Raw genomic sequence first — 13,498 nt, 5'->3', positions numbered from 1 at the left:
AGCCCAGAGCTCCCAGTCCATAGCAAGAGCTCATTGTTTGCCTGGCTTTTAAATCTCAGCTCTGAAATCACATTGGTGCAGAGAATATCTGCTTTAGCCCTTTCAAAAGGGTCTTTTCTCGAAAAGGTTTGTCACCAGGGCTGCTGGTCGAGCAGGAAGCTTTCAAACCATGGAAGCCCAGAAAACAGAAGGAAACAAATAACTGTGAACAATTAAAACATCTCCAGCAAGCCACCAGTCTTTTGGGGACATTCCCAACGCTTCAATGCACGTGGCTGGCAGGATCGAAACTCCCAACCACAGCTCCCACCACGGCCTCTTCCACAGTTGGGCTCAGGGATCACAGAATCCCAGAATGGTTTGGGGTCAGAAGGGACCTTAAAGCCCATTCCATCCCACCCCTGCCATGGGCAGGGACACCTCCCACTGTCCCAGGCTGCTTCAAGCCCCAGTGTCCAGCCTGGCCTTGGGCACTGCCAGGGATCCAGGGGCAGCCCCAGCTGCTCTGGGCACCCTGTGCCAGGGCCTGCCCACCCTCCCAGGGAACAATTCCTTCCAATATCCCATCCAGCCCTGCCCTCTGGCACTGGGAAGCCATTCCCTGTGTCCTGTCCCTCCATGCCTTGTCCCCAGTCCCTCTGCAGCTCTCCTGGAGCCCCTTTAGGCCCTGGAAAGGGCTCTGAGCTCTCCCTGGAGATTCTCTTTTCCAGGTGAGCACCCCCAGCTCTCCCAGCCTGGCTCCAGAGGGGCTCCAGCCCTTGGAGCATCTCCATGGCTCCCTCTGGACTCTCTCCATGTCCTTCCTATGTTGGACTTGTGCTCCCTCCAAGCAAATCCTGGTGCCTGAGCTGTGCTTCTGCTGCTGCATGTCCAGCTGTCCCACGCGCCTTTCCTTGCATTATTAGTTCCCAAACCACGTAGCTCCTCTTCCACCGAGTCTGTCTTTTCCCTCTGCCTCCCCTGAGGTTCCCGGGCTCCCCTGTAATTATGGTAGCCACCACTGGCTCAGCCAGCAGCACAGAAAGCCACCGAGCCCTTGGCAGGACTGCATGCTCTCCACATGGGCAGGGCGTGGTTCCACTTTGCACCAGCTCAGCTTGGTTTGAGAGCCGGGAGAAAATTCCAAAGCTGCCAGGGCAGGAAGCACCCGTGAACACTGGAGAGAGGCAGGCAGGTGGGATGCAGGCCGGAATTCCGGCTGGAATTTACGTGGATGGGCACACGGACAAATCTGCACTGTTTGGGGGAAGTGATTCTCTCCCGAGCAAAACATGCTCAGGATGCTGTGGGAACTTAAAAGCAACCAGCAGCATAAATGTTGGGTTTAAACCTGCTGCTTGTTACTTTTTTTTTCTCCCCCCATCCATCACAGGGTCCCCTTAGTAATTTTTTAAAAGTCTTTCATCCTGGCCTGAAGCTGGGATCTCTCAAGGGCTCTGCCCACACATTAATCGTGGTCCTCGTCACCCCCAGGCTGGCTCCCTGCTCTCTGCCTGGCTGCTGGCAGCCAGTGCTTCCCCTCATCCCATCCCACAGCTCCTTCCCAAAGTGCTCTCCTGCTCCCGGCCTCTGCTCCAAGAGGGGATGCTCCACCTTGGAGGCTGGACAGGGCTTGGAGCAACCTGGGAGAGTGGAAGGTTTCAGGGGGTGGAACTGGATGGGCTTTAAGGTGCCTTCCAACCCAAGCATTCTGTGATGATTCCATGACTGGGGAGCTCTCCCTTCAGCAGTGGTGGCATCCAAAGCCGTGCTCCAGTGGCCGGCTGGGAGCAGCTCTGGGATCTGCGAGCCGCTGTGCCATCGCGGGAGGAGATCCCGCAGATAATCTCCTTCCACGGCGGAAATATTCCGCTTATTTTTATCCTCGTTTCCTGTCTGTCAGCCAGCTAATTATCCCTCAGAGGACTTTCTCTATAAGTCTTTTTCGAGAAGGAAACTTGGCGAGTGCTGCCCGAACGTCCTTGTCCATTTCAATGAGAACAGTGGAGTCAATTTTAGTACCTTCTGGAGAAAATGTCTTTTTTTCTTTTTTTTTTTTCCCCCCTCCTTTTTTTTTGTGAGGTTTTTGTTTTTCCCTGTTTGTGTCCAGCTGCCAGTAGCAGAGTTTTCCTGCCTGGATCTTCTCTTCCATGATGCAGGGGGGAGTGTGAAAAGGAGGCTCTTGCATTCCAGAATAGCCATGCATTATTACATGGATGGAAACCTGGGCTTGCTCCAAACCTGCTCATCCAACGCTGGGGCCACGTGCTGAGTCCATCCCTCCTCTCTCCCAATCCTCGGCCTCCTTAATGGATGTCCTTGAGCATTTAAAAATGCAAACCATTTTTTGTTGCCGTAGCAACCACTCTTCTGGAAATGGGGATAAAATGTGGCTCCTGGGAGGTCAGAGATGTTCTTTCTGAGAGGTGGTGGGTGCTGGGATGCCTTGAGAGGCTTCCTAGACACAGAGACTAGACAGGAGTAAGGGAATAAAAGAGGTATTTATTTGAAAGGCCTTCAAAGGTACCCCCTGGGGGCCAGGGGCTGCTGCCAAGAGGGACCCCAAGATGGACAACAGGTCACGAGTTCTTCACACTTTTATAGGTTTGGTTCATTTGCATAGCAGGGTTAATTCTCCAATTAAAGCTTCAGTTAATGATGTCGTTTCCCCAAGCTTGCCCCCCCCTTTAGAAGCTTTTGGTTTATACTTTTGGCCTAGGACAGTCTGGGTGTCCTTGGAGAGCAGGCCTGGAGAGGCTTTGTTATGTCTGCCTGGCTTGAGAGAGCAGAAGTCAACAGGCTACAAGGAACTTCAGAGTCACACACCAGGCAGTACAAGATTTGAAAAATGGAAAAGTTAAAACCTAAGGTATCAGCTGGTGGCAGGAGAACAGCTCACAGCCACCTGCTCCATGTCCCTGGCTGCTGGAATCCCGCTGCCAGGCCTCAGTGATTCCCAAGGGAAGCAGCTTGGGATATTTCTCGCTGGCTCTGAGCAGCCTGGCCTAGTGGAAGGTGTCCCTGCCCATGGCAGGGGCTGGAATGAGGCTTTAAGGTCCCTCCCAACCCAAACTATTCTGGAACTCCGAGATCCCTCAGGCTCCTGCAGTCCCGAGCTGGGGTTTCATGTTGGCCCAATCTGCAGCCAAAGGAGCTCTCCAGATGGGCAACCAAGACCGAATTTTCTCGTGGCTGCCGTCTGAAAGCATAGAGTGTGGGGGCTGCATCCTTGCTGCTGTCACCTGTCCCTTGGTCGCTTGCAGGGACCAGATCCCCCAGTTTCCAGTTCTCTGCATGCAGGGGCAGAGTGCTGGTGAAGGGATTCCCACAGCACCCTCCACGCTGTGCTGGGGATGAGACACTGCAGTTCTCTTGTTCAGCATTCCCGTCGTGGCAGGGGGAACCTGTCCAACCTCCTGAAGCTGCAGAGTCAAGCAGGAAGGCAGCAAAGTGCTGGCAGCAGACCTGCTGCAAGCCTCACCTGCTTCCAGAGCCTGCAGCTGGCAGATGGTTGAGATCGCTGGATCAATCCCAAGCAGTCTGTGGAGACTGTTCTCATGGAAATACGTAGGGAAAGTTGGGTTGTGCTTTTCGGATGTTGGCCTTTGGCAGTCAAAGAGGCCGAGCCTGTGGGTTCCCTTCCATGCTGGAATTTTGTGCTAGAAGGGATCAGTGTTTCAAAGGAATGAGTGTTTCAACACTTACCCAAATGAGATGGGTGCTTTGTAATACATCAGCCCTGCAGTCTCTGTGTGCTGAACTCAAATGGCCTGTGGATCAAACCCCAGGGAAAGGCTGCCAAGGCTGGCATTGTGCTGCTGGAATTGCCCTCCTGGCTCTTATCGTTACGGGATGGTGTGTCTTGGTTTGAAAATCCCAACATGGTGTCTCCTGCTCTGGGCGTTGCTTTAGGCTGGAGTGATCTCTGCTCATCTTCAAAACCACCAAACAAAGCAGGATAAGCTGCTTCCTCGCTGAGGCACCTCAAATATTCGGGGCCTCTCTCCTCCATCCCGACTCTTGTATCACCTCCTAAGAAGACGGGGTCTTTTCCTAGTGCAGGTTGGTGGAAATTCCCACAAAGCTAAAGGAGGGCATCAAGCCTCGACTTCTAATTGATTTGGCTTCTGTCTCTCACGAGGCTTCACCAGCCATTTAATGCACCAGAACTTGCCCGGAGCAACTCCTTCCCCGTCTGCAGGAATTATTTCCCGTCTGGTCTGATGCCGAGGCGCAGATAGGCAGAGTTGGAAGCCACCCAAGCGCTCGCACCTCCCCAGGTTGGCGAGCGTGAGTGAATCACAGCAGTGGGATGTGCTGTTTGTCCGTGGGATGTGCGAGGCACCGAGTGCTCCTGGTCCTTCATCTGCGGCGCCTCACGAGGAGCACGGCAGCCGCTCGCACCCCGGGGAGCTCCTGCAAGGCATTTTTTAAAGGGTCATCAGCTCTTTTGCCTCTGAGGTGCTGAGTTAGCGTCCCTCCATCCAGTGGGGGTTCCTGCTGAGAGCTGTGGGCGGTCAGGAAGTGGTGCCTGAGGAAGGACCCGGCCGTGACCCCTCTGAGATGCTGCTGGGGTGGCAGCATCCCTTTCCCGCCATGCATTCCTGGGAAATTCTCTCGCAGGACGTCCTGTATCTGCTTGCTCTTGAGTGAAACCTCCAGCCCTGCGATGCCCAGCCATGCTTCTATCCCTGCCCTTTCCCGAGGGATGGCTGCAGTGGGCTCACACGGATTTGTCCCTGGCAGCTTCCTTGGCCGTGCTCTGGATGATGCCTGTGGGCTTTAATCAATATACCCGTGGTTAAATACACTCGATTCGATGCCGCTGTTTGGTCTTGGAGGGTTTGGGGTGAGGAATTCTTGTTCTGTGGGAATCATTAAGGTTGGAAAAGCCCTCTAAGACCATGAAGTCTCACCCTTAGCCCAGCACTGCCCAACCCACCACTCAACCATGTCCCCAAGTGCCACACCCACACACTTTTTGGACCCCAATCGGCAAAGCTGCAGACTTCCAGACAGTTCAAGATCCTGCTTTTTGCTCCCTGAAACACATGATTCTCCTCTCCCTGCAGGACAGGGCTAGTTTTGTCTTGGGAACAGAAATCCATGTTATTGCTCATCACCAGCAGCCCGAGGCAGGTTTGGTTTGACTTTTGGCTGAGTTTTGGACCTGTTCTAGTTTGGACGGGGTGACGTTGGCTCTGCCAGAGATGATCTTCACACAAGAATGCATCTTCAGGCCCTTGTGCCTGAATGGGGCCCGTTAATTTATTTTCCATTTACAGACCCAGCTTCATACTCATCTTTAAAAAGCAAAAAGCTCATTAACAGGGAATTTTCTTGCCCAAATGCAGCAGCAGCAATGCTGACTCCTACACAGAGATGCTGCCACCCACAGCCTAAACCATGGCCTGATGTCCAGTTTGAGCCTCTACCCCTCAGATTTAGCTCCTCTGACCTCTTCCTTAGACACAATTTTAGTCAAGGTGAGTTATGACACTGTTCTGAGCGAGTGAAAAGCTCGAGAAACATCTAATTGATATCACAAGCTTGAATAGGTGCAGCCAAAATGCCTTTTATTGGTAAGGGATTTTTTTTTTTTTTTTGTTTCTGAGGAAGGGAGCAAACCGGAGTGTTGCTACCGAAATTTCAGGTGGGTGGGAAACAGGATGAACAACAGGATGTGTCCAGAGGTGAACAGAGCTGCTCAGGGATTCAGTTTGGGACTGACTTCACTCATGGAACTGACTCCATTAATACCTTTCCTAACCAGCTGGGCTCACATGGAGGAGCGTATGGATCACTGCTGCAGCTGAGACGGTGGAGAGCATGGGGGAGAGGACCTGGACATCCCCCAGGGAGGATGGAGCGACCTTGGGGCCCGTTGGAAGAGGCAGTGTGAGATGATGGAATGCAGGTAGTGCATCTGTGTCTTTTATCTGTTAACAACATCTCTTTAATCAAACTTGGCCCGTTCTCTTGGACTCTTATCCACGTGAACTGCCACAGGAAGGGGAAGTGGGGTAGAAACGAATCGCAGGATGGCCGTAGGCACGGGAGGATGTTGCTAGTGCAGTCCTGGGAGATGGATTTAGCAGAGAGGGCAGTTCTGCTGCCTCCCTCCAAGGGTTTGGTTAGAGCTCGTCCAGCAAATAGCTCAGGGAGAGCGAGCTGCCAGTGGAAGAGGTGTGGAGGAGCACAGAGAGGTGCCAAACAGTGGATGCAGGGTTAGAAAGCTGCCTGTGGGTACAGCTGTGCCCCGCCTTGCAGAGGTCAGCGTGTGCCACAGGATGGGAACGTGGGCTGGGCGTGGAGCAGGCTGGGAATCCATCATTCCATCGGCGATGCCGTGGAAGCACTGCCATTCCCAGCCAGGAAAACCACTGCCTCGGTGTAAGGGCATGCCTGGGGCAGGCTGGAGGCTGGCAAGGAGGAGGTGATTGCACCCTGCTGGTTTCACTTTGCCAGCCTGACACCTGTGCCTGCGTGCACGGGCATCCCCTCCACCCATCTCAGCTGGCTCCGTCTCCAGCCTCTCCAAACCTGGAATCTCCCTTTGTGCTCCCTTCCCAGCCTGCCACACAGGAGCATCATTGATGCTGTCCTACTGGTTTTTGTGGGGTGGGGTGGTACTGGAGTAATTAATTTGTGTAACTCAGTGCTCCCAGTGCCAGGAGTAATGCTGGAGCATCCCTGCACTGGTGGGATTGCTCTCTGCAGGAGCTTTAGGATCAGGACCGCTCACCCTTTGCCTTTGGGGTGAGAAGTGCACCCTCAGCAGTGCTTGGGAATGGTGTACCCGTGCTTGGCAGTTCCGTCTGCCCCGTGGGCTTTCCCACAAAGCACGATTGTGATTCCTGTTGCTTCCGAGTGGTTGGAGGGAGGGTCTCATTTTTGCACCGTGCAGCTCAAAGGTGGTAATGTAAAGTTCTTTTTTTTTTTCTTCGCACTGGGGTTATTACCTTAATCAAATATTTATTTACAGCTCGTGCTGGCAAATACAGGCTTGACATAAAGGAATTCACCCCTGGCGTGTAGCGTTTAATGGGATTATTCTTCCGAGTAACTGAGCCTCCTTTGCCCTGATTGGTGTGGCTGCCCCTGGATCCCTGGCAGTGCCCAAGGCCAGGCTGGACAGGGCTTGGAGTAGCCTGGGATAGTGGAAGGTGTCCCTGCTCCTGGCAGGGGGTGGAAGTGGGTGATTTTTAAGGTTCCTTCCAACCCAAACCATGCTGTGATTCCACGATTCAGTTGGAGATGGAAGGATGAGGATGTAGCTGTGTGGCCAGTGGACACATCCAGGTAGAAAAAAAGAGTTGGAATGTGCCCTGGATTGATAAAGCACCTGTACAGTCAGCAGGTCATGAGTTTTAGGAGCTCTCATGCTTATCCCTTCAGGTCCCAGCCTCCAGAGACACAGGAGGGGAGAGAAACCTCCTGGCAAAGGAAGTGTCTGGGTTCTGTGCTTGGGATGACACAGCTGCACAGACATGGTCAGACTGCACGCCAAGGCACGGGAATTAGGGGAAAGCTGAGTTTCCTGAGGTCTTCCTAGACTGTGTTTGCTCTTAAGCCCATCTCCTGGCAATGGATACCTTTCTCCTTGTGGGGAGATAACATTTCCCTGCAGGGAAGCTGACCCATGTCCCCGTGCATTGCTGCCTGAGCTGGGGGGGTTTGTGACTTCCCCACACTCAGGAATTTTGGTCTCCCCCAATTCCTGTGCCAAAGATGGTCTCCACGGCCTCATCCTCAGCCTTTCCCGTGAGGATCCCTCTCCCTGGCACTGTGAGCAACAGAGAGCACCTCCCTTGGATAAGCTGCCCTCTCAGCGATGGGTCCAGCATGTGGCAGAGCTGTGGGACAGCACCAGGATCATCTGGATGAGTCCCCAAGGACACGGAGGGACAGAGCTGCTGTCTGAGTCAGGCACCTCTTCCCCCCCAGCTGCTGTGGCACGTGGACACTGCTTCTCCAATTTCCCAGCCGAAGGGGAAGTGCCACAGCAGTGACGATGCAGAGGAGCCTTGTGACCATGACACATCTCGTTAGTCAGCTCCCAGGGAGGGGAGGATAGGTTTGCAGGAGGATTTTAGCCATGGGCAGCTGGGAGCTGGATGCCGGTGGGAAGCAGGGATTAGGAGCTGGAGATGTGATCCCATGTGTTCTCCACGGTGCTGACTAAGGATCCAGCAGGAATCCTGCCCCCAGTGTGTGCTTCTCCATGGCCTGCCAGGCTTGTGGGCACCACAAAGCACCACAATGCCCTTGATGTCCCAGGTCCTTGGCAAGGAATTCTCATCCGCGGTGCTTTGGTGGACACGTTGGCCTGAGGTTCCTCACCTGCTGCAGGATGGAGGCCACGGGAGTTTTTGAGCCCTGTAGGTTGCACCCTCTGTGCCATTCACACCAGGTGAAGGTGGTTCCTTTGTGCCTTCCCTTTTCCCTCATTTTCTCTGTTGGGATCTCAAAGCTGAGGTTTTGGGGGTGATGGAGGAGAGGAGGCAGTAGCAGGGTGCAAAACTGATTTGTGCTGTCCCACGTCTCAGCTGTGCTCCTGCCTCTTGCCCAAGAGCATTCCTGTAGGAAACTGCTCCAAAGAGGAGTCTGCAGGGCTGGGCCCTGTGGGAAGGGAGGGAATTGTCTGTCCCTCGTGGTGATGGGAGGCTGCAGGAATATAACAGGGAACAAGGCTGCCTCCTAGCCCAGAGGAATGGTGAAATTATGGAACGTGAGGCACGAGGCCGTGGTGTCACCTGTTGGAAAATGTTCATCCTGAACCTTTGCTGAGCTGCCAGGCAGGAAAAGCCCGTGCCAGGCTCTCACAGCTCTCTGTTGGCCTGGCTGTGAGGATTGCCTCTTTCCAGCTTTTGGCTTCCAGCTCGGATGTTCTTCTGAGCAGACTTGATGTCTCTGCCGGCGTTTATCCAGCTCCTTATCAGCAGATGCCCTTCCTTGGTGACTCAAGCCCTGCTCCCTGACCACATCCCCTTCTCTCCTTGCCCCCACCCACCACAGCTGAGTCACTCTGCCTCCTGTCACAAGCCAGGAGCTCTTCCTTCGGTCAGCACGGAGACTCTTCTGGCCCAGTCTGATGTAAGCTCATCCCGAGTTCCTTTTCCCAAGCGGGCTCTGGAGTGGGAATTTGCTGCCTGTTACCACACTGCCCTGACCAGATGTACCCTTTTCCTCCCTTAGTCATCTCCAGCAGTTCCCCACAGGGACCAGTCCAGCTCAGAGGTACTGGAGGTCACCCAGCAGCGCAGCGCTCCCCAGTCTTGGCTGGTTTGTATTTCAGATGTGACTTGTGAAGGTGGCAGCTGTGAAAACCCAGTGCTCAAAAACCTTTCCCATCTTCTGAGCATCCCATAGCTGCAGGAAGTGACTTTCTGGTGTTATCCCATAAAAAGAGCATTTTCAGCTGCTCAAGGAGGGACTTTTAGATGAGAGGAACATTGAAAATCAAGGGCTCTCTTTCCTTGCACCCAATTTCGGGCTACCCCTGTCCCTCTCTACCCCATTAAATGTTGATGCAGTTTCATCTTCCCAGTCTCTTTTTGAAGGCCTGTGGTGTAATTTCCTGCCATGGGATGGCCAGACTCTGGATGGAAACATCAGCCTCTCTGTATAGCTATAAAACAAGGTGATTTTTCGCATGGGTATCACTGCCCTTGATTTGGGGAAAGAGGAGCCGGCAAAATCCAACCCCCCCAGCCTTTCCTTGGAGAAGGAGCGTGGCGTGTGTACAATCCTGGGCTGGAAAAAGCTGGATCAAAGCTTGCTTTAGTCATCCCAAGTGAGTAGCACAGCCTCTCCTGAGGTCAGAGCCAGTGCAGGAGGAAGATGGATATCGGGTTAGCCATGCTGCTGCAGTCTGGAATGTGATAACATCCCTGCACGCCCTCCCAAATCTTTCAGGCGAGCTTGGAAGGCCTCGGATGGTTCCTGTTCCAGCAGGATTGTTGTTTCTCCCCCTGGCACCTGAGGAGGTGAGCTGGCTGCCTGCCCTTGTCCCCTCCCTCGGGGGCACAAAGCTTCCTGCAGGAAAGCTCTGGCAGGGCAGAGAGCTGGAGCTCAGTTGCCCAAGCACCTTCCTCAGTGGCCCATCTTGTACTGGGAGCACCGGTTAGGAGCACTGGGCCTGGATGGACACGTTGTCCTGTCCCTGAAGGAAACCCTCCTGATGGAAACACCTTTCCATTGGGAAGGACAGGCTAATTACCACTGCCTCATTTACCTCCTTCTGACATGCTCCCTTCCTCCTCCTTCTCCATGTTTTTCTAGTCCATCCACAGCTGCATCTCTCCTTCCTTGGATCTCCCATTTTCCCTTTTCAACCCCCTACTGCATCCCAGAGGATTGTGAGTTCCTTTCCTGGCCGGCCTCCCTGCTAGCCTGCAGCTTTGCCTGCTCCCTGGGCCTGCAAGGGCTTTGCAGATGTGTGTAAACACCCCCTCGTTGCTGCCAGAGCCCACTGGACTGTTCCTCCTGCAGGAGAGGATGGGATAAATCCACTGTTTTGGTTTCCTGCTGGAGCAGGACAGTGCAGTATCCCTCCCAAAAGCAGCTTTTAGCTCCAGAAACTACACAAGATGACACAGGAGTGGGATTGTTCTGGGATTTTCGGAGGCTGGATGGCAATGCAGTTGTGGTAAACCAATCATTGCTCAGAAATGTCCTTTGTTTTTCTGGTGGGGGTTTTTTTTTTTCTTCCCCTCTCGTTCTCCTCAGCTTCCCTTCTAATTAGGTGCTGCAGGCTCCAAAGGCACCGCTTGCTCACAGGATTGCCTTTCCCAGGCATGGATTCTGGGATGACCATGAGCTCAAGCCCATCTCATGGCTGCTGTGGGTTCCCAGAGGGATTTCTTCCCTTGGGGAATGCACCTGAATTCCCACCCCAGCTCCATCCCCGTTACCATCAGGGGACAACGCTCAGGAGGGAACACTGAGGGCCACAAAGTGCCAAAGTCACCTCAGCAGTTCGGAGACCCAACTGCCCTCGGTTTCAAAGCAGCTGAGTCACTCGTGATTCATCCGAAGCCTGAAGCAGAGCAGGGGAATAAATCTCATTTTCTCCATCCCCAGCTGGTGCTGTGACCTCTCCTGAACCCCCTCCTCACCTTGCATTCCCTGGAGAGAGGAATGCACCTGGAGGAATGCTCCAGACTGAGATGTCTCCAGGAAAGGGCCATCCCAACACCACCAGTGCTTCTCCACCTGGCTGGCATTTTGACTGAAAAGAAGGGACAGAATGCAGGGGATTTGGCTGGGAATCCTGCATCCCTCACTCCTGCTGCTTGTTTTGTGGCAGGAAGAAGGAATTTACAGCCTGGTGCTGCACGGCTCAGTGAGAAGCAGAAATACAGGCTGGGCTGGGAATGGATGGAGAGCAGCCCTGAGGAGAAGGACTTGGTGAGAAGCTCAGCAGGACCCAGCCACAGGCATTGGCAGCCCAGAAAACCCCCGTGTGCTGGGCTGATCCCACAGCATGGGCAGCAGGGAAAGGGGGGAATTCTACCCCTCTGCCCTGCTCAGGTGGGACCCCAGCTGCACAGCTGTGTCCAGCCCTGAGGTCAAAGCAGAAGGATGTGGAGCGGCTGGAGAGAGTCCAGAGGAGGCCACAGAGATGCTCCAAGGGCTGGAGCCCCTCTGGAGCCAGATTGGGAGAGCTGGGGGTGTTCACCTGGAAAAGAGAAGAGAACAATCCAGGGAGAGCTCAGAGCCCCTTGCAGGGCCTAAAGGGGCTCCAGGAGAGCTGCAGAGGGACTGGGGACAAGGCATGGAGGGACAGGACACAGGGAATGGCTTCCCAGTGCCAGAGGGCAGGGCTGGATGGGAGATTGGGACGGGATTGTTCCCTGGGAGGGTGGGCAGGCCCTGGCACAGGGTGCCCAGAGCAGCTGTGGCTGCCCCTGGATCCCTGGCAGTGCCCAAGGCCAGGCTGGACATTGGGGCTGGGAGCAGCCTGGGACAGTGGGAGGTGTCCCTGCCATGGCAGGGGGTGGCACTGGATGATCTTTAAGGTCCTTTCCAACCCACACCATTCTGTGATTTTATGGGACTGAAAGTTGCTTGCAGAGCAAATTGGGGGGGGATTTTGGAACAGGGAACTCGGAGCTGCTCTGTGTCTGCTGGGCGTAGCTGCACACTCAAGTTCTCTGCAGAAGAGGAAGCTGGTGGGAAGAGCCCTGCCTGGTGTTTGCAGAGCAGCTGGGTGAGGTTTGGGTTTGGCTGGAGCAGCTGGTACATCCTTAGAGCCTCTCCTCACCCAGGAGTCCCTTGGGAACCAGCAGTGGGATCAAAACATGTCGACGTGGTTTCCTACAGCTGCGCTGGCTGAGATCACAACACTGAATTCACTGAGGTTCAGAGCCTCGGCTAAAGAAGAGCAATTTCCTCCTGCCTGGGTTAGCAAACCATGCTTTACTCTTTGCCTCAATAATTTGAGGAAGGAAGGAAGGCAATCCTTCAGGAAAATGCATTACAAGCAATAATGGTCCTTCAGGAGGACCCAGAAATTCAGGGAGATGGCATAAGAGCAGCTCTTTCCCAGGTTTTTCCCCGGAATAGTGGGGCCTGGCTGTGCCTGGTGCTGATTTTCCCCTGCCTGGAGCGGTGGGGACAGGCTGGGGCAGGGCTGGGCTGTGGGAGACGGGGTGGTTCATGTACAGCCCAAGAGCATCACCCCACCTGAGCCAAAAGATTCATGGGCCTTCATTCCTGGTTTTGGTTGCAAACCAGGAGCAGTTCTCACAGCCAAGTTTTCCCAACTCCCTCTGGCCTTCAGCGTCTTTTCCTGCCTGTTCTGCTTCCTCTGAAGATCTCAGATGCTGCAGTGGCTCCGATCCCTCCCGCAGCTGCAGGTGAGCCAAAGGTGGGCTCTGCAGCAGGGGAATCCCTGTTCGACCACATCCAGGCAGCGCTGTGTGTGGGATTCCTCAGGGAGCCACAGAGAGACGCTCCCTCCAGGCTGGGGCCACAGATCTCACCAGGCAACAGCATCAGGAAAAGCTTGGGAGTCCAGCAGCAAAATCTTTGGTCTTGGTGCAGCTTCCCAGCAGCCTTCAGCTTGGAAGGAGAGGTAGTGCTGGGGATTTCCTTTGGCTTCTGTCGGAAGCTGCCTGCAGAGGACCTTCCCCAGAGCTGGGGTGACAACCAGCTGGGGGACCTCCAGCAGCCTGGCCCCGAGCCGCAGCTGTGGAATGCCTTTGCTGCTGTCCTGGGGCTCTTCCCCGGCCAGGGGAGGGGGGTTGCAGCTGCATTTGTTGGTGTCACTGGCATAGTGACACCTCCTGGGGGCATTTCTGTGGCACTGGGATGGTGACATCTCCTGAAGATACTTCTGGGACACTGGGAGAGTGACATCTTGCAGGGGTGTTTCTGTAGGACTGGGAGAGAGACATTGCCTGAGGACGCTTCCGTGGGACTGGGATTGGTGACATTTCCTGGGATGCTTCTGTGGCACTGGGACGGTGACATCTCCCAGGAGTGTTTCTGTGGCACTGGGATGGTGACATTT

The 13,498-nt window shown here is 54.4% G+C and overlaps 1 long non-coding RNA gene across 2 annotated transcripts in view; it reads left to right on the top strand.

The window, feature by feature from the left end:
- Positions 1–13,498, top strand: part of LOC121668044 — a 46,197-nt gene that overhangs the window by 19,644 nt on the left and 13,055 nt on the right. For both annotated transcript variants that reach the window (XR_006017236.1, XR_006017235.1), the window contains exon 2: positions 5,753–5,896. This is a non-coding gene — a long non-coding RNA (uncharacterized LOC121668044). The remainder of the gene's footprint in view (positions 1–5,752; positions 5,897–13,498) is intronic.

The sequence above is a fragment of the Corvus kubaryi genome, unplaced genomic scaffold, assembly GCF_017639235.1.
Source record: "Corvus kubaryi isolate FWS band 111438036 unplaced genomic scaffold, C.kubaryi_AGA036_p1.0 37383, whole genome shotgun sequence".
Lineage (NCBI taxonomy): Eukaryota > Metazoa > Chordata > Aves > Passeriformes > Corvidae > Corvus > Corvus kubaryi.
This window is presented reverse-complemented; position numbering and strand designations above follow the sequence as displayed.